The sequence below is a fragment of the Pongo abelii genome, chromosome 1, assembly GCF_028885655.2.
Source record: "Pongo abelii isolate AG06213 chromosome 1, NHGRI_mPonAbe1-v2.0_pri, whole genome shotgun sequence".
Lineage (NCBI taxonomy): Eukaryota > Metazoa > Chordata > Mammalia > Primates > Hominidae > Pongo > Pongo abelii.
The window spans coordinates 142,128,867-142,150,000 of record NC_071985.2 but is presented as its reverse complement, the minus strand read 5'-3'; the positions used below and the strand labels follow the sequence as shown (position 1 = coordinate 142,150,000).

General features: G+C 44.3%; 3 long non-coding RNA genes across 8 annotated transcripts in view; 1 reads left to right on the top strand and 2 right to left on the bottom strand.

The window, feature by feature from the left end:
- The window catches only part of LOC129047418 (uncharacterized), a 6,302-nt gene extending 5,237 nt beyond the window's left edge, over positions 1–1,065 (bottom strand). The window contains exon 1 of the long non-coding RNA XR_008513548.1: positions 346–1,065. This is a non-coding gene — a long non-coding RNA (uncharacterized LOC129047418). The remainder of the gene's footprint in view (positions 1–345) is intronic.
- Positions 1–15,856, bottom strand: part of LOC100936397 (uncharacterized) — a 68,270-nt gene extending 52,414 nt beyond the window's left edge. The window contains exon 1 of the long non-coding RNA XR_008513549.1: positions 15,701–15,856. This is a non-coding gene — a long non-coding RNA (uncharacterized LOC100936397). The remainder of the gene's footprint in view (positions 1–15,700) is intronic.
- Positions 12,248–19,468, top strand: LOC112129722 (uncharacterized). Of its 6 annotated transcripts, none has more exons than XR_008513545.1 (4): positions 12,248–12,341; positions 13,211–13,350; positions 16,645–16,809; positions 18,450–19,468. It is a non-coding gene; the product is annotated as an uncharacterized LOC112129722 (long non-coding RNA). The 6 variants fall into 6 exon arrangements; XR_008513546.1 differs by lacking the exons at positions 12,248–12,341; positions 13,211–13,350 and adding exons at positions 15,972–16,222; positions 16,358–16,509; XR_008513540.1 differs by lacking the exons at positions 12,248–12,341; positions 13,211–13,350 and adding exons at positions 15,978–16,222; positions 16,358–16,492.
- Positions 19,469–21,134: the final 1,666 nt, after the last annotated feature.

The window sequence follows — 21,134 nt, the reverse complement described above, 5'->3', positions numbered from 1 at the left end:
CGAGGCAGGCGAGGAGCAACCCCCAAACCCCGAGCCCCAGGCCACCGAGCGCAGGAACCGGGGAGGGGGAGCGGTTTTCGCCCCTGGGGGCGTTTAGTCAGAAATGTTAGGAGAAGGTGCCTGAGGGAGGGGCCGCCAGTCGCAGCGGAGACTCCCCGTTCCCTCCCACTTCTGGGCTTCGGCGTTGGGGTCCGGCCTACAATCTCTTCTTCTGCCCAAGCGAGACCCAGGGGAGTGACACTGGAGGCGTCTGCACCCACAGGGCAGTGACGCGGGCCTCGACTGGGGAAAAGAGCGGAAGGGCTGAGTCCCTATCCCTATTCCACCCATTTCTCTAGTATCTACCTCAGGGTTAGCCAGCGGCCCTCCAGCGCTCAGGCCAGCCTCGAGGGCAAAAGGCAACCCCACCCAGGCCGGTCAGGGCGCGTCTTCGGGCAACGCCACCATCCAGGGTCCGCGGCCGCAGGGAGAACTCGCCTCCCCGCCCCGGCACGGGTACTGTCTGCGGCCACGTGCCCCGGAGGTCGCGGCCCAGCCAGCCCCGCCGACTTGTTCCGCTCTCGCCCCAGCCCCCGGCGGGGCGGGGTGGACGGCGCCCAGATCGGGATCCTGAACGCCCAGCGGGGCCGGGATCGCCTCCTCTCAGATGATCAGCCAGCGTCCCAAAACCGCTGTCGCGTCCCCTTGGTGCCTGGGTTGGGGTGAGAGAAGGCAGTCCAGGAAGAAGATACTCGTCTTTGGCCAAAAGCCGATTGAGCGGAAGTGAGAGAGACCGGGATTTGATATCAACTACCCGCAAGCCCCAACACTCCAGGCCCCCTGATTGTTATGAAATGGGCCGGCAGGGTGCCCACTAGAAATCTAAATTACCCTTCCTCACTGGTGCCTGGAGTAGTCCTTTGGCCGCGCAGTAAACTAATGTTGCTTCCTTTCTCCTTCACCTTCCCTCATCAGTGTTTTCTCCAGATCTTACATAATGCTTAACCCAGTTGTTCTGACCTAAAATTAAAATATATCCCTTAACAGTGTTCCTAGACAAGGGTAACTATAGAAATTCTGCCTGGAAATAATTCTGCCTGAGGCTGTTAACTATACAAGTTGCTTTCCTGCTACTTCCTTCTGGAACAAGATGAAAATCCCCCAATAGAAGCCTGAAGTGACGGAAACTATTACTTCTATGCTGTTTAGTGCGAGGGAGAACAATAACAACAACAAAAATACTTCAACCTCCCCAATTTTAAATTTTCTGATAACTTTGAACACCTTGGCATTTTAAAGATCCAGGTGGCATTTTATCGATAAGAGTAGTAACTGATACCAAATTTTACAAGTTCATTTCACCTTAACTGTCAACTGAGTTTATTTTCCTTAACCAAACAAGCCATTTCCTTAAGGTCATTTAAAACTGAATTTCTTTCCAGCACACAACCATATAGTTTGCTCATCCCTGTCTTGTTAAGGGACACCTAAAAAACAAATACTATTACATATGTATGCATATTACAATCATGAGGCAGTATTTCAAATTAGCACTTTATTCAACTAAGGTGAGAGGGGTTTTGTTTTCATAAAATTGATTAACAAAATATGTTCTTACATATAGATAGCTTTTCTGAGATTAAGTACATTTTCAGTGAAATAAGCACAGACTGACTGAGGCTGCTTGGTGGCAGTAAGATTGTGGAGGAAAAGAGACAGTATTGTCAATGTATGTAATTTTCACCCTGAACACGGTGTGTTTGTTTTTTAATTTTCAATCCTCGTCCTACATTTGCCAAGATGTCCACCTCTGCAATGGAGGGACATATATACAGGGTTTGTGGTTTTGAAACAGCACACAACTCTATGCTGCAAATGGCTCTGATCTAAGGTTTAGGAATACCTGGGGGCCTGGGGCGCTCCCTTGGATGTTTGCAATTCTGTAGTTCAGAGCCTCAGCCAACATGAGCCCCATAGACGAGCTCCGCAGGTGTCTTACACTCCAGTGTGGACAGCAACATTCCTGGCAGAGACTTGTGGGTTAGACAGTACCCCCTGGCATAAGCACAAGAGCACGGAGTATGAAACAGTCCCAACTGTAGTAGTGAGAGCCTCATCCTCCTGGACAAGGGAAGGAGCAAACGTCACAGATTTACCTCTTCTACATAAAACCAGTTGGTGAGGTTTTTACTTCTTTTCACTTTATGAAAACAACTAACACAGAAATTCAATACAAAACGTGTATCAAATTTAAAGACAAAGAAATCACGAAACTCAATTTTTTAAATTGAGTACACATCACATTTCACATACAACACATGCCAGAATTTCCTCGTGGCAAGCGAATTCACTGAAGACCTGCAGTGCATCACATCACAATGTGGAAAACACAAATGTGACTTTCTTTCAGTCTAACTGCATACTACAGGAAATGTGGTTTCAGGTCAGTGTGATCTACTTGTAAATCTAGACTTCTATGTCCATACCTGCCTATGTGCAACCCAGCCTATAAGATTCTGTTTCTAGGCTGGGTGTGGTGGCTCATGCCTGTAATCCCAGCACTTTGGGAGGCCGAAGCAGGTGGATTACCTGAGGTTAGGAGTTCGAGACCAGCCTGGTCAACATGGTGAAACCCCGTCTCTGCTAAAAATACAAAATTAGCCAAGTGTGGTGGTGCATGCCTGTAACCCCAGCTACTCGGGAGGCTAAGGCAGGAGAATCGCTTGAACCCGAGAGGCGGAGGTTTCAGTGAGCTGAGATCATGCCATTGCACTCCAGCCTGGGCAACAAGAGTGAAACTCCGTCTCAAAAAAAAAAAAAAAAAAAAAAAAAAATATATATATATATATATATATATATATATATATATATATATTCTGTTTCTAAAATTAAGAAAAAAAGTATTTCCTTAGTTATGCATTTTTTTTTCTCACCATGGGCTTTGGGTGAGCTGTTTTTCTACTGTCCTAAAAGTTTTTCCCAAGTCTCTCTAGGGCCAGGAAATTAACACAAATTTGATCTGAGATGCTAATGGAAACTTTCTGCTTGGGACCTGCCTACAGACCACTTTTCCCACATTGAAACTAACACACTTCTGCTACACATTCCTGCTATAGTAAGAGCAGTAGGCATTTGGGTAGAGCAAAGAATTCTGTGGAATAAGGGTGGGAGCAGTGGGGATGAGGGGGTGGCGAGATCATCAATACATAACATATACATAACAAGAGACAACAGGAAAGAATGCAGAACCAGAGTCTGTTCCCAATGTTTAAAGAGAACCTCCCCCAACTCCTTCTCAAGTCCTGACCATAGGGAGCAGGTCCTCATAGCTCACACCTATTTTCTGGAGAGCACAAAGGCTGAGGGCATCATTCAGATTCTGGTGACCTGCAACTAATACAATATTTGTGGAATGGGAAGTTCTGTCCTAACCCTGGAAACAAAATAGAATTGTAGTCTCCTAAGCAGGCAGTCACTGCCTCCAAACCTCTGGGCCCAGAATCTTGAAGGAGAAGCTTCCAAATTTCGCCAAGATGGCTCAGCACGCCCGTAATCCCAGCACTTTGGGAGGCTGAGGTGGGCAGATCACTTGAGGTCAGGAGTTTGAGACCAGCCTGACCAACATGGTGAAACCCGGTCTCTATTAAAAATACAAAATTAGCCCAGTGTTGTGGCAGGCACCTGTAATCCCAGCTGCTCGGGAGGCTGAAGCATGAGAATCACTTGAACCCGGGAGGTGGAGGTTGCAGTGAGCCGAGATCACACCACTGCACTCCAGCCTGGGTGAGAGGGCGAAACCCTGTCAAAAAAAAAAAAAAAAAAAAAAAACAGATGGCTCAGCAAACTGAAAGTGGCTGCATCTGAGAAAAAGGAATCTTGGCGCTGAGCGTGGGTGTATGGGAGGAGGAGGGATAGTGGTCAGGGCCTGATTGTATCTGCAGACTGCTACCTATACAGGTGGGATTCAATGACTAAGAACGTTTCCTAGGGTTTCTCCAGTGAGTTTTGGCTATCTCTTGAGGCCCCTTTCCCTAGATTTTGGAATTTCACGTAAAGCTGGGAACTTTGCCCCACCCTCCGACATCTTTTTCTATGGGAAAAGAAATCTCTGGCTAGGGGAAGTTAACCTTTATTTTAAAGTATGTGAACAATCCCCATCTCCTTGAAAGTCTTGAAGAGAAATTCAGCAGAGTGGCATTTTCCTGCTTTCTGAACACATCACCTACCAATTTACCTAGGGTGCTGCAGTGGAGGCGGCCAAATAGCACCTGAGATAAGAGAAAGGAAATACACTCCTACAAAGTTGAACAAACAAGTATTATTCCAGCCTCTCTCTCCTTCCCTATCCTGCGCCTCTCCCTCTGACTCCAAGAATAAGTCACCAGAGTGCCCTAGAAGATTCTTGAGTTTCTGCTCTTAAACGGCTCCTTTTCCAAGGAGGAACGAGGTCTGTTTTCTGATGTTGGGGCCTCAGATACTCTGTGATTGCAACTTAATTTTGTCGTTGCTTCTTTTCAAGATTATTTGGAATGAATTGTTTCTTTTGTTTACTATCCAACAAATGACCTCTGCTAATCTTGTATTCTATCTCCCTAACATATGGAAAACCTATTTATTCTAGCCAATCACAATAAAGTGAAGAAAACCCCATTTTATGGAAAGGTATATATCACTAGTCTGTTGATCATTAAAGATATGATTACCAGTGAAAACCCTCTGAAGATGGCACATTTATGCTTCCAGGAACAGATGGGGACACGCATTTTCCTTGCAAATACTTTTCAAATTGCTCTACTGGTAGCAGTATAAAAATGATATACAGATGCCAGGGCCGGTATGGCCAGGATGAGTGCGCCAGATTTACACAGTAAAGCCTTCACACGCGGGCTGTCAGTTTTGATTGATCTCTACTATACCTCAGGAACTTGTTGACTAGGTAGGGAAACAGTGCAAATAATTCACTGCAGCAAGTCAGATAATTCACACAACCAATCGGTCTGCTTCACTTTCTGGCCGTGACATACGAGCCTTCCCTACAAAGATGCATCATTTTCCAGCTTGAGCAATATTCAATGTCAGGGAAGAAAAGGTATTAAAGGAGTTCGACTATCGCAGAACGAGAAGTTATTTTGGTAATGGGGGACAGATCCCGCTCTACTCCAAGTCCTACCAGAGCTTTCAGACCCAATTGTCATTATCATATTGATTAAAAAAAAGTTCATCATAGTGCAATTTTAGGTTTAACGCCAACAGATCGGGAAAGCGCAAAGAATTATCCCACAAAAGCACAACATTCTTACCGCAGGGACGTTTCCCTGTTCCAGTTCATTGATGGAGTTGATTAAGTTTAAATGAAGCAGACACTGGATAAAAGTAAGGGTATTGACCACTGGGCACCGAGATCCGTGCTTGAAAGGACCTGATACATGCAGAAAAGCAAGATTTGCTAAATGCTCTAATCTTCAATCAAATCTTACATCAATACAGACAAAGTTTGGTAATGAGAGATTCAATGAAGCATGCGGGAGAAAGAATTAATCCTCTTGGTCTAAACTGGCTTCAACTTTGAAGCTTGCTCCGAAGGAAAGACAGTTATCTAAATGCTAAATAAGAAACTTATTGTACTTTTCATGGCATGCTAATCTTTTGTCTATTTCATCTCTATTATGTGTATGCTCATAGATTGCAGTTGTCATGGTGATGATATCTAGCCATGCTCGGGGGACGGTGGTGAGAAGCCGGCGCGGAGGTGGAAAAGACCCCCACGCAATCCACAGTACAAAAAAAAAAAAAGGAGAGAGAGAAACAGAAAGGGGAGAGGAGTGGGCGGGGACCGGACCCCTCCTCAGCTCTTCCCGCCAGGCCCAGGCTCCGCTCACGTCAGAGTCCTAAGGAGGATTGGGCCTCCTGCACTTGGAACCGCGTGGTGAGGCGACCTCAGCGAGGCGAGCAGCATTCGGTAGCGGTAGTGGAGAGGGGGTCGGGCATCCGTCTCACCTCAAATCCATTTCCCTATAAAGGTTTCCAGCTTTTAGTCCGTAGGCTCCTCCCTCCCCATGGCGTCCCCTTCACCCCACAGCGCTGCTGGATAGAAAGGACTGTTGGAGAGGGGACCGAGAGAAGAAAGGGCTCGAACACTTAACTTTTGGACAGGTTATGCCTGGCTGTGTCGGGCGCGGGAAGGTGAATCTTCTGATCCTGACTGCCAGAGGGGCATGAATACCGAGAAGAGTGGCCCACGCAGCCCTGGCAGGAGGTGGAAGCTATAGGGTCACCCAGGGCCTTGGCGACCAAAGGTGACCCTGGGCCCTTTATGTGTTTTACAAAAGTTGCCAAATTAAGACGGGATTATAACTGCTCGAGTCCTCGTCAGGGCTGAAAGGTTGGGAGCCTCAAATATGCCCCGGCAGTGTTGATGAAAAGCTTAAAAAGTAATAAAAGGGAGAAAAGAGCGAGGAAAGTAACATGTATAACTCTTATTAAAGAGAAGAGCCACAGAGAGGTTGTGAACTTGAATCACTGTTTGAACTTTAATTTGTTCATTAACAGGATTTGCCCCTCACTGTGAATGTTATTACTTCCTTTTGCCACTCAGCAACAACTCTGGGCATAATAAAAGAGCCTGGCAAAAAGTTAAACGCCTGGTAATTAATTCATTTAATTGAAAAAAGGGGGAAGAGAGAAAGAGAAGTCCCAATGCAAAAGCAGAAGGCAGAGAGGTTGGAGGAGGGGGCAAGGCTGAAATCTCCATGGAGGCCCTCTCCAAGGCCCACCACCTGTAGGCAGGAGGAGGCTTGGTCTCTGATGAGGTCTCTTTAGCAAAATTAATGCCAGCAGCCCCTGAAGACCCTCTTCCCAATGGCATCTGCCGCTGGTCCAAATCCCCTGGCCAGGCTTTCAGCCAGGGGCTAGTTTGGATGATCTGTTAGGGTGGCATGGATACCAGAAATCCAAAAGCAATAGATATTCATAAACTCTTTCATTAAAAAGTTAAGAGATATCTTTTGCTTTCTCCTCTCCCTTCGATCAGGTTTCTTATACAGTCTTCTCTTTCTAGGCTGGAGTGAAAAGGACTGCCAGTAGCTTGATATAATCTTCATGTTTGCATCTTAATCAGCCTTATAACATCATGCTTTCTTTCCTTCCCCCACCCCAGCAGATGATTTAAATAAACCCAGGAGACGAGAAATGAAATGAACACTCCTTGCTCCTCCTGCTCAAAGCACTAGGACTAAGCCAGCTGGCTTTGCCTTTAACCTTGCAGGGCCTACCTTTTTCTTAGCCACTTATCTTCTTTCTGTGTTCGTCAACCACTGCACACAATCTTCTTTCATGTACATCTTTTTTCCAAGGGAAGCAACGTACTATTCAGGCACCCCAGAGCTATTGGCACGATGTTGCCCTTGCAGCCAAATAAGAGAACAGCGAAGTTCAGGAAATCAGAGGTAGGTCGGTTATCCTTTCCTATTTAATATGTTTAAGGCTTACCACAGTTAGGATTTCCTAACATTTTGAAAACCAGTGTTCATATACATAATCAGTGTGATTTTCCTTAGAATTATCTACCATGTATTCTCCCATTACAAAACTACTAAAGACAGAAAAAAAGAGAAAGGTAGAAAATGTGAGACATTATAAATTAATTCCTAGTATCCAAAACTATTTCCTAGGTTTGTTTTTTAATTAAATCACTTCTAAACCCCAGGAGAGAACAGAATTTCACTATTATCAAATAAATAAAATCGTCAACATTACTATTTTGCTGGCAGCATCCTCGCCCTTTGCCCCAACCCCTCTTGGTGTTACAATCCTAACTGCAAACTCCATACAGCGATAAATGATCTGTACTTATGTCTTCCTGAAAACCAGTGGTTGGAACACACTCGATCTGTATTAATAATAGGAAGGGGGAAGGGGTTTTTAAAAGGGGCTATTTTATAAGTTGAAGCAAATTATAGGGCTTATTTAGCATCAGAGTTACTTCTCACCTTTTACTGTCCCTGGATGCTGAGTGATCTCTCTTTTCCAAAGTTGTGGGTCTATCCTAGTTTTATTGTAGACAATTAATACTAAATATTAGGAGTCTACAAACAAAACAAACAAAAAAGCTCCCCCCTACTCCACACTGCTGAGCCCTAAATTGCTTTTATGAAAATAACTTTAAAAAGACATTGGCCAGGTCTACTAACCCTTCCACTATCCTCATCTAGACCCTGATTATTTTACACATAAAGGAGTGAGTTTCTTCCTTCCTCCAATACAGCTTTCAGAGTGCCTTAAGATTAACTATCCTAAACCCCTACTTTGCCTTGGTAGTTCTGATTGCCTATAACAGCCCCAGCCCCCAGCTTTTTTTTTTTTTTTTTTTTTTTTTTTGAGATGGAGTTTCCCTCTTGTTGCCCAGACTGGAGTGCAATGGCACAATCTCGGCTCACCACAACCTCCGCCTCCCAGGTTCAAGCAATTCTCCTGCCTCAGCCTCCCGAGTAGCTGGGATTACAGGCATGCACCACCACACCCGGTTAATTTTGTATTTTCTCCATGTTGAGGTTTCTCCATGTTGAGGCTGGTCTTGAACTCCTGACCTCAGGTGATCCGCCCACCTCAGCCTCCCAAAGTGCTAGGATGACAGGCGTGAGCCACTGCTCCCGGCCAGCCCCAGCTTCTTAAATTGGCTTTCAAGCCTCCTTCCTACCCTCCCCATAGGCATTAATTAGCTGTTCCTGGTTTGTTTTCCACTACTAGCCTACACAAGGCCAGACAGCTCTTCAGGCAGACAGCTCTCTCTTTGTTCCCTGAAAACAGCACGTGAATTGTCTTTATTTTACTGAAGATGCCAGGCACCATGTTAGGCATTACAAATATTATCTTATTTAATCCCTTCCATTTAAGAGATGGGTATAATTATACCCATTTTAAGGCTGTAGAAGGCTAAAGAAGTTAAGGTACTTGTCCAACTAAGGTCTCACAGCAGCGCTAGGATACTTACATCTGGCTCAAAAGCTGGTATACTTTCCACTCCAGCATACTCTCACCCCTGCTGTGTATGTGCTGTGTGTTCTCATCCCTCCTTCCCCTTGCCATCTGGGATGATTTCTCAATTTCACGCCATATATCTGACTCCTGTCCAGTCTGTAAATCCGGAAAGAAACTTCCACCTCTGTCTTGAAACCTTTCAACCATCATCCTAGTCCTTGGCAGATTGCTTAATTTATCATCTGCAGCACTCACTTGGTGCTCCCATTTTCTGCCTTGTATTGTCAGTTTTATTTTTATTCAGTCCCTTCCAACCAAACTGAAAGCTCCTTGAAGATGGGAATTTGCCTTATATTTATTTACACTCCTCCCTGACTCCCCAGAGCCTAATATTACAACTCCTGTTTGTCATACACTCACCTCATGCACACTAATCCTTAGAAGTGAGCACTGTTATTACTGCCATTTCGCAGATAAAGAAACTGAGACTCAGAGAGATGAAGAAATTTGCCCAAGCCACTAAGCCGGTAAGCAGATCTGATATTCAAACACATACTGCCTGAATCAAATGTCCCTTTTCCTTTGTGACTGTATTGTCCTGGCTCACATATATGGTGCCTCACACAATGTGAACTTCTGAAGCATTCCTGTATGGGGGATACTCAGCAAGCCTCCAGAAAACATCCCTCTAACATGACTTCAGAGAAGGGCATTGTTTTTACTCTTCATGAGGTGAAATCCGGCAACTCAACAGAAGAAAGGATGAGTATATACCCACCTGAGGACACCCACATCCACTTCCCCCTCCTCTCTAGTAGCCATGCCTCATGTTGGTGGGAGCCAATGATGCTGTCTATATCTGTACAGGGGTTTCTGTGAGGTAGAGAGGCAAACTGACCTTCCCCCTTAATCCTCTGTACCTTTTAAATACACAGAGGAAAGAAGGAGAAAATTAAACTGTTAATTTCTTTTAATGGTCTGCAGGGTCCAGAGAGGTGGGGTCCTGCTGTGTCTGCAAAAGAAATGAATTGCTGCTGTGGGAAGAATAACAACTGTTTTTAGAAAATGTTCATAGCTGACCGATTAAGCCAATCTGTAGAACTCAAGTCAGCTTCTTCTTCTCCTTTAAGGCATGAACATGGCAATGGGGATTAATGAAATCTCTAAGAAAAGAAGGACCATTGGGAGTACAATAATCAAGGCCTAGGAGTCTGGTCAATTTTCTCCACAAAGAAAGATTGTCCTTTCAGTGCCACTGCTGCAGAATTGAGCTTGATAGTATAAAGGGGGCTATCTTAAGGTTACTTTATACATAACAGGTCTTCAGGAAGTGTAAAAACAAAATCTCTTGCAATGGCAACAGGGTACTTCCTATGAATCTGAAAAAGGAGTAATGACTATATTATCCATTTGTCTCTAGTATCCACGCTAAAACTATTCTATTCTCCCAAGTTCCCACAGGTGGGTTTCTAGCTTTCTTTATATTTCGGTTCATATATTTGGACAACTCCAGGGCTATAAGCATTACCTTCACCTATAAAACCTGCATTGTAGCACACAAAATCCTGCACATGCACAGCAAGTGTTTCATTTACTTCATCTCAGGTAAGGCACAAACTACCCTGCAAAGTAGACTAGTAGATATTACTATTATATACATTTTGCCTATGAGGAAAACTAAAATTTGCCTCGAGAAACCTAATTGGGACATGATAAACCTAGTTCCCACTCCCGGTCCAGGACTCTTTCTACCACTTCTCAATTCTCATGGCAGTTCTCTACCTTTTCTGTACTCTGGATCCACATGTGAATTTTGGAATCAAAAGACAGGAACCTCTCTCTTTAAAAGAGATGGACTTCAAATTATACTCACCAGGCTTCTACTACAACTACCCTCTCCCCACTCCTGAAGCTATAAACACTATACACAAAATTTAATATTTAGACTCAAATTTTAAAATATTTGCATGAACTCTTAAATCTATAGAAGCTGAGAAGTCATGGCTGGGTGCGGTGGTTCATACCTGTGATCCCAGCACTCTGGGAGGCTGAGACGGGAGTATCGCTTGAGCTCAGGAGTTCAAGATCAGCCTGGGCAACATGGCAAAACCCTGTCTCTACCAAAAATACAAAAAATTAGTCAGGCGTGGTGGCACACAGCTGAGGTCCCAGCTACCTGGGGGGCCAAGGTAGGAGGATGACTTGAGTCTGGGAGGCGGAGGTTGCAGTGAGCTGAGATCATGCCACTGCAGCATTTCCAGCCTGAGTGACAGAGTGAGACCCTATCTCCAAAAAAGAGGATGGGTAGTCATGATGGTTAGGCTCCCCATTTAAAAAGGAAGGCTAAAATCACTGTTACTTGTTTTTCCACAATTACTATTTATGGATAGTTTGCCAGATAACTGTTACTCCCTTGTACCCCTAACTTTATTTTTTTCTTTTTTTTTAGATGGAGTCTCACTCTATCGCCCAGGGTGAAGTACAGTGGGACGATCTGGGCTCACTGCAACCTCCACATCCCGGGTGCAAGTGATTCTCCTGCCTCAGCCTCCCGAGTAGCTGGGATCACAGATGTGTGTCACCATGCCCAGCTAATTTCTGTATTTTTAGTAGAGACAGGGTTTTACCATGTTGGCCAGGCTGGTCTCAAACTCCCGACTTTAGGTGATCCACCTGCCTCGGCCTCCCAGAGTGCCTCCCACAGGCATGAGCCACTGCTCCTGGCACCTAACATACATTTTAAGAGTCATTCTGTCTACCTAATGGACAAGCAGTCCAGTGTCTTTCCCCAGAAAAGATCTAGAATTGGGTCTGTCCACCTTGTTCACTGACCTTTTTAATTAGGTGTATAATCCTGGTATCCAGGGCCCAGCAGGTTTTCCCTTCCCCAACGTCTGGACAATACCCAAGTTCATCAAAGTAGAAACAGGACTCGGTTCCAGACCTTATACCTGGCTGAAAGAATGATATTCTTTTTGTCTCAGCTCAATCTTGGTTAATCTCCATACGCAATCTAACTCTGGAGTGAAAGAGAGGAATGACTCTACTTGTTGCATTGGGACTACTGCCCTATTTCTTTGTCTGCTGGCTGACCTTCCCTATGTAAGAGCATCAGCATTTGCAACATTGGGTTTAAGCAGGAAAGCTCTTTCATCTTTGTCCATTGGCCTTGATCTCTCCTGATCAGTACGGTCTGGATTCTTGCTAATCACTAATGATCCCCTGGCCCTCTATATAATACTAAAGGTATTAGACTTGAACTGTATTCCTACTCAGCTAATTACATTCTTTCTGCTTTTCTTCGTTTTCTGTATAGTCTCAGCTGGAGTTGAATTTGAATTATTTCCTCAAATTTTAAATTGTTTGCTGGTTTTTGGAAAGCAATGGTAAGTTGTTCCCTCAGATGAATACAACTAATTATAATTAAAAAGCCCCATGACTAACCTCTTTCTCCCCCATCCTGCTCTTTTCCTTGGATGACTTTCCATACCATCTCCCATATTCTGGCCTTGAATATTATAATAAGAGCTTAATTCACTGGGCTAGGAGTTTCATGATTCTGTATTTTGTAAAGCAGGTTGAATATTATTAACTTAAAACAATATGGTGGTTCCACTACATATATACTTTTCAGTCTGTATTTATAATCAACTACTAAAAATGACAAGTGTTTTACCTCACAGGTTAGGCCTCACCCATAGGCTAAGAGAAGGCGAAGTTTTTTGTAATAGTCAAAGCCTTGCTCACCAAATAGAATACAAGTTACATTTGATTTCTTAAATGAGTATGATTCTTTAATATTTCAAGGAATGTGGAATGCCAATCCTGTGGAATTATATAGGGCAACCCTAATTTTAGCCATGACATCTTGAATGTTTCCCACCCAATTCCATATTCTAGAACTTAGCTTTTTAAATCATACCAAAATTATGCACTCAAAAAATTTAGAATCAACCAACTAAACTCTTGACAATATAACTTTTTGAAGTAATATGTCTTTATCATACATACCAATGCACTATACATGTATCTGACTGTTAAGTTAGTAATTCATTGACAATCAAAGAGAATGCGTAGCACTTTCCTTAAGGCTGTCCTTCAGCAGCTACTCTTATTCCAGTGGTGCTGCCATATGTTAGTATGACGACTTTATAACTAGTTGAAAAGTCATTGAGGGAAGCCATCTAATTTTCTTTCAGCTTGTTTTGACCCCAAATTATATTATCCTGACTTGACCACCCACCTTATTCTTCAGGGCACTGAAGGATGCTAAAGGAAGATGGCTTGCCACCTCCAAGGCTCTTAACCCAGATGTGCTGTGGGTTCTGAAAGCAGTGCCCAACAAAGAGCTCCAGAAGTGTTTTGAGCAATGGCAGCAATGGAAGCACCTACACAGTAAGTGACAGCCTTCCAAGATGACTTGATAGATGAGAACACACGAAAATGTTTGTGTAAGTTCTGGTGTAGTTGTTAACACGCAGACATTAGTTAGATCTTGGTTATACAGTTTCAGCCCTCCAGCTGAGAGTTAGGGACAAAATTATTCCTAACATATTGTACTTCAAAAAATGGTACATCCTTTAGGTGCATCTTGCAGATTTCACACAAAATGTTTTAATATTTAGGATCTAGATATTGTTTTGAATGATTTCAAGCATTATCCAAGAAAGATGAAAACTATAACTGAGAAAACATATTGAGTATGTTTTTATATTTTTATTAAACCAATTAATTTTAACCAGGTGTATGTATGACTACTTGGGATGCATTTTGTTTACTTAATTGTAGACAATTCTGACTTAAGATTGGGAGGAAAAAAGGTACTGTATGTGGTCTTGATTTTAACTAGAAATATAGTGCTTTTAACTCAAATGAAACCAGCCCGTCCAGTATACCAAATAAGGAGCAAGACCTTTTAAGGATTATTTTGCATTCTAAAGTAATTAAAAGAATATCCCGTTCAATCATGTATGTCCTTTAAACTTTGCTTAATAAGTTTTAAAGGAGAAAAAAAAAAAACATGGTACTGTGTGGTACTGTGAATACGGCACAATCTGGAGAAAACTTTCTGATTCCTAACTTATTTTTTTCCCTTGACTTTCTACTTAAAGTAATCAACACAATTTTCCATTTGTATCAAAGAAAGGCCACAGTTTTTAACTCTTTCATAATAATGTTCCTTGAGTTTCTTGGAGCAAGGAGAAAATATACATATTTTAGTTACATTTCAACAATTACTTATTAAATGTCCATAGGGATCATGTTCAATGGCAAAGTGAAGTGGAGGACCTATAATAGATAATGAATAAATACTTATTGAATGGATGGATGGAGGAAAAGAAAACTGTATCTTGGGCCCCATATAGAGTTCACTATAAAATTAATTCCCACAGATTAGCCTCCCAACGTATTTGGTCCATGTAAATACAACTTCTGGCTATCATATAATATTAAGCCTAAAGCATCTGCTTAAATTTGGACTTGATTTTTCCAATTATTCCAGTTTTAGAAAATGTTTGGTCACATAAATAGAGCTCTCTCACTAACTTACTTGGACTATTTGGTTACATAACATCTCTGTTCCTCAGTTTATGACAGAATGGAAATAAGACAAAAACCTCCTCCTTCCTATAGGGACTTTTTTGAGTACCTTGATAAATACCTACAAAATGATAAATGCTACTACCTCTTTCAACATTTGCACGATGTTAACTAAACACAAAATATTTTTAGTGTGTGAATTAAAATGCCTCTTTTACTGATGGCCTCAGATGTTTCCTTGTAAGATACCGTGTCAAGAACTGGTTTATATATTATCTGTCCTTCCAGAACGCACTGACATCACACTTCCTAATAGCTTGGTATGATGACTGCTGTCAAAATCGCCTGCATGGAACCATCCCTGACCTGGACTGACATCATATATTAGCGTGACAGAGACTAAAAAGCTAAGAACCGCCGTGCGATGGCCGGCTTTGCGCACCAGGGATGGGGGCTACGCTACGCGTGAAGGGCCTCAGTCCTCGGGCTTTAATTTAGGAAGAGAATAAAAGCTGGAGGTCTCGTGGGCGGGACTGGAGGCGGCCAGATAGGCAAGAACCCGCAACAGGAGTAGGGACATTTTTTCTTCAAATTCCAATCCCATCCAGCGATAGACAGGCGCCTGGGTCTCCCTCCTCCACGACCACCACACAAGGCACACACTTTTGCTGGAAACTGAAATCGAAGTCTCTGAGGCAGGCTGGGGGCCAGGCCGGCAGCGGGGAGGAGCAGGGTCCAGCCACTTCGGCGTGGCCTTGGCGAGCGCTCCAGGGTCAGGGGCCGTCGTTCTCGCCGCGCTCCACAGCGCGTCACCCGCTGCCCTCGCGACCCCCGGGCGACCCCGGCATCGCCTGGCTGCGCCGTCCTGGCGGGCCGGCCCTCTCCACGCCCTCTCCTGGGATTTGCGGCGGGCACAGCTCCCTCCAGACTGGGTCTCTTCACTAGCCTCCTCCCCGACTGCAGCGTGGGAACCAGAGCTATCCGAGTCACGAGCCCCAAGTGCACACAAAGCCCCCAACGGGGCCACGGCGCCTCCACGCCTCGCTACCCCCAGCTCCAGGAGCGCAGAATGCAGCGCCCTGGGTCACCGCGTCTGCCCTGCGGAGCAGCCCCGCTGAGGGGAAGCCTCGGGCAGGAGGTGCGACCCCGCGCACGCAAGCACCCCCGCCCCAAGCAGGGCCCTCTGCCCGAGGGAGACTCTCACCTCAAATAAACGGGCGCTGCCGCCTGCAGGGGGAGGACAGCGGGCGGAGAATACTCACGATGGGCCCAGCCGCCCGGTGACTTCGCTGGGAACCACGCGCGGGCTCGCGCCGGGTGGCGGAGCCCCAGCCTGCAGTCCTGCGCCCGCCCCAGCCCCGCCTCCTCGGAAGGGAGGCCTCTACCGTCCGGCAGCGGACCTGCAGCCGCCGCGGGAGACGCTGCCCCGCCCCCAGGCCCCGCCCCCTGTCCCGCCCCTCGGCCCCTCCCCGCCCCGCTGGCCTCCTTTTCCCCTGCCCCCTCCCTCCGCTCCTCAACGCCCGCCGGGTGCAATCTGCTCTCTCCGGGAGACGAACGCGAAGCGACGTGGAAACCCTTCCACCAAAATGAGCTGTGATATCCTTTTGATGGCTATAATTTATTCCAAATCGTCCCTGGACTGAAACGATCAATTAGCAGCCCGAAACGCACTGTGAAGTAAATTGTCACACTCTCTATTACAGGATGGTTATCATATATTTATAAGGTGTGTTTTCTGCAATCAGAACCAACAAGGTGTTGAGCGATCAGTCATACACGCACTTCTTCAAAAAGAGAGGGAGAGAAGCTCAGCATTGTGTGGCGGGGGAATAATCCTCATGACAGTTCTCTCCCCACCCAGTGATGTTTTGTCTTGTCACCTGGGAAGTGCAGTGAGGGCCGGAGCTCTGGACGGACTCTCTTCGCCACGCGTGCGCCTGGAAGCAGGGTCCCTGTGAACTACGGAGAGACCCCAGAGGAGAGATTTCCTTATTGTGTAAACACAAATCAGTTGTAAGGGCCGCTCCCTCTGTCTTTCTCTGTCTTCTCTCGTGTCCACGAAAATAATATCTTACTCTTTGCTTCTAAGCTTCTAATAGAATGTTTGCATCCTACACTTAATCATAAGTATTTTTTCTTCTTCCTCAGGTCTCAAGGTGTTGACCTCCTCTCTCGATATTTAATTGATGATGTCTGGTAGAAATTATGTCTGGGTGATATGAAGTTTACCCACAGAGAGAACCCTGCTTTCTGAATTGAAATCCTCAGCAGAACTCTTCCATCATTCATAAAAGAGATAGCCCAAAGTTCTAAGTAAGTAATAAGAAAGGGCGATTTAGGCCAGGCCCTGTGGCTCACACCTGTAATCCCAGCACTTTGGGAGGCCAAGGCGGGCGGATCACTTGAGGTCAGGAGTTCAAGACCAGCCTGGTCAACATGGTGAAACCCCGTCTCTACTAAAAATATAAAAGATTAGCCAGGCATGGTGGTGCGTGCCTGTGATCCCAGATATTTGGGAGGCTGGGGCAGGAGAATCTCTTGAGCCAGGGAGGTGGAGGTTGCAGTGAGCCGAGATCATGCCACTGCACTGCACTCCAGCCTGGGCGACAGAGTGAGACTCTGTCTCAAAAAAAAAAAAAAAAAATACTGATTCAGCCTGGTAGCTATTTTGACTGGACCAGGCCACGGAGACACTGTTATTTTCCTTCTCAGTGGTCAGGAATATACATCTGGAACTTCTGAGTTTTTCCCCTTACAAACTTTCATCAGATAGTCATCCATGAACCACCTATCAATCATTTTTTAGAAGAGTTCTAGTTTGCATCCAAGTGGTATTCCTTTTGCCTGAAAAACATAGCTTTAGTGCCTAGACTACTGGTTATTGATTGTGAAAAAAATTTAGCAGCTAGAATTATGCCTTTGTAGTAATAAAGTGACATTCATGCAGAGTGAATCACAAGGTGTGAAGGTAAGATGCAGAATTTATACCACATTTTTCTTAGGTTAAGTGCCCCCATGACTTTTGCATGGGAGGGCTTATCTGCAATGCCAACCCTTGAAGAATGGGGAGAAAGGAAATCTGGTTGGGCATTTGAGCTGTGGAGGCAGCTGTTGCCATTGGGCTTTCACCCCCACCCTGCCAGCATAAATGAAGTACCACATTCCTCTGTCAGAAAGCAATGGGGATAGGGAACCTTGCTTCATCTAAGGACTGGCACAGCAAAGAGCCAGACCCAGCACCTTCACCTTGTGCCTTCCAATATTATTGATTTAATTTGCATTTAACAGCTAATATTTATTGAACATTTACTCCATGCCAGGCACTGAGCTTTAAACTACAGGTGCACCTCAATTTATGATGGGATTGTCCTGATAAACCTATTGTAGATTAAAAATATCTTAGATTGAAAGTACATTTTTGACTTACAATATTTTCCATTTATGATGGGTTTATTTGAACATAACCCCATCATAAATCAAGGAACTTTTGTACCATTGTAAAGTTGTAAAGTAGAGAAATGCTAAGTCAAACCATTCTAAGTTGGGGACCATCTGTATGTGTATTATCTTATTTAATTATTTCAACAATCTTATTGGAGAAGGTTCTTTATTTTGCCAAAGGGAAAACTGAGACCTGGAAAGATTAAGTAATTTATGCAAGACCACCCTCCTAGTAAGTGATGACTTCAAATCCAAGTCAGTCATGCCCACACTCTTCACCCCAATAATATAATACTTCAGAAATTTAAGATTTTGATTTAAGATTTTTTTTCCACCAAAAAGATTTTAGTGGAGCTGATGATACAATGAGAGTGGTAAATTCTGGGAGACGATTGAAAGAACAGCTGTTTGCAATAGAAAGCCACACTGGGTACTTACACAACCCCTCCCCACCTTGGTAGATTACCTCTTCTCTGTTCTATCCTTCCTACACTTCGTGATTTCTTTTTCAGAGTTACCACCTGCCATCTAGCGAAACAGACCTCACTCAAGGTCAATGATGGCTGCTAAGCTTGGGGTTGATGGGGGAAGGTGGATGCAGCAGACCCCAGAGAAAACAGAGCACCCTGAGGAGGAGCCGGAGGAGGCCAGAGGCCCTTGTCTCAGACATCCACCTCTGAGAGTGAAATGTTGCTTCCTAATGAACTTTAAATTACCAACATCACTAAACTCTCCCTTAATAGACTTGTAAAGATTTGCTTGCTACCTTTCTCCTCCTTCATGTAGAATTTGTAATCAAGAGCCCAATTTTGTCATTTGGAAATACTAATTATCTAATCATGGCATGCTGTATAAAGTACTTGTCTGCCCAATTAGCTAGGACAATTATTAAAATTCAGAGGCCTAATTATGTCTCAATTTAATGCTGGCAAACTTGCATACAGAGCAGTAATTAAAATCCTCTCTTTCCCTCTGCCTTTAGGGCAGGGGATGATTAGGCCCTGTCAGGGGGTATACTGAACCAAACCAGTGAAGCGTATTGTGCAACATGACCCTGCATTGTTAAGTGTGTCAACATATTAACCTGAATTCCCTTCAGCCCCCACATAATCACATTTGGTGGAAGAATAAAGGAGCTAAAACATGAAGCATTTTATTAAAAAAACATAAATTCATTTTAATTAATGCTGTGAGAGTTCTGGTGAATTTCACGTTTCCAAGTGCTGGAAGACATAAGACTGGTTCATCTAATTACTAGCAAATTTGTTCCTGTTACAACTACTTTTTTTACCCATTTAAAGAAAATAATTTTTTGGGGTAGCATTAAAAAAACAAAAGTCCTAGTTAGCTTCCAGTAATACAGTTGATTACCAGCTTTGATGATGGAACACAAGTGAACGTTGACTTCCAAAAGATTCAAACCCAAGACTGGAGGCATTGAGGGGGGAAAATACTACAATTTAATACTTGAAAGATGTTAATAAAAGTGGAACATTACAAATCATAATATTGAAATAAATTCAAAATATTTATCTTTTGAGCTCTTAAGTTTGATGTCTGAAATTGAACCAGGGTGAGAAGACCAGAGCATTGCACAAATTCATGATGCTTTGCAAGCTCCAGACAGTGTGTGTCCACCTTGCTAGCATCTAAACCACCTTCTCTATGGAGTAAGGAGAGCCACAAAACCCATTAAGACTCCTGAGCTGTCCTCTAAGTTCTGGCTTTCACTCATGATGGTCTTTAGAGATTATTCATGTATTCAACTAATGAAGGACAACATTTAGTCTAGACCAAAAATGAATTATTCTGGAGCAGAACTTCTTTCAATTGCTTCCCAACTTCTTGCTGTATGGATAGCTTCCACGGAGTAAGAGACACACAAATACACACTCATGCACACTCGCACAGTCCCTTACTTGGACAGAGATTACTCTCATCTCAATTGATCTCTTTTTCTTTTTTTTTTTTTAGATGGAGTTTTGTTCTTGTGGCCCAGGCTGGAGTGCAGTGGTGTGATCTCGGCTCACTGCAACCTCCACCTCCTGGGTTCAAGTGATTCTCCTGCCTCAGCCTCCCGAGTAGCTGGGATTACAGGTGTCCACCACCACACCCAGCTAATTTTTTATATTTTTTGTAGAGACCGGGTTTCACCATGTTGGCCAAGCTGGTCTCAACCTCCTGACCTCAGGTGATCTGCCTGCCTGGGCCCCACAAAGTGCTGGGATTACAGGTGTGAGCCACCATGCCCTGCCAATTGATCTCATTTTGAATCTCGTGATCACCTTGTAACACACGTAAGGCAAGCATGTCTCCATGTTAATATGGGGCAGTTAATATACTTGCCGAAGCTCACCACTCCATACTCTTACTTCTTGGTTGTAGGCAGGGTAAGACTAGACTCCGTTCCCCTTGCTGCCCACTGAATCAGACAGTTAGCTATGGATCAGTCACCAATCAGGGATGCTTACTTTGGTTAAATATGTCATGTTGAGATCGAAGTATAGATAATGTTATAAACAATGAGACAACAAGGGGACAGCCTATGTACCAACACCAGAGGACCTCTTGTCCTCAGTCAATACTTACTTGCAACATATTTAGCCATATTTGTTTAGATTTGATGCCTCTGGCCCATTTTCTTCCTCTTTAAGCTTTTATATTTCTCAAGTTTTATATAGTTTCATCTGGGCCAGTGATAGTAAAATTTGGGTTCCTTCCTCCTAATCTTGCTGTGGTACAATGTGGTGTGTTTAGGGACAATTCTGGCTGGTACACGCCCTCTTACGAACAAAGGCAGTGACTACAGCTATCTCTATAAGAGATGGTTGGCTGGAGCCAGGACAGGCCCTTAGGCACTTGTGCTACAAAACCCGGGGGTGGTAGTCCTCCCTCCACACCCGCCGCTACCCCCCACCCCCACCTCCCAGGGAGTATGCCCTGTGTCTTGAAAATGGCCTTGCTCTGAGCCTCTTTGGATGGCAAACTGAAGTGCAAATCTGTGTTCTGACTTGTTCCCGTGGCTGTCAGCATGTTTTCCTCTTGTCAGCAGCAATTGACTGGTCAGGCTCACCCCTGTACAGCAATTGTAACAGCTCATTGACAGACTAGTGACCCAGCTGGACCTGATAATGGAAAACTATTGATTTTTGTGGGCTCCACGAATCTAAAATGAACGACCGATGTAATGTCATCAA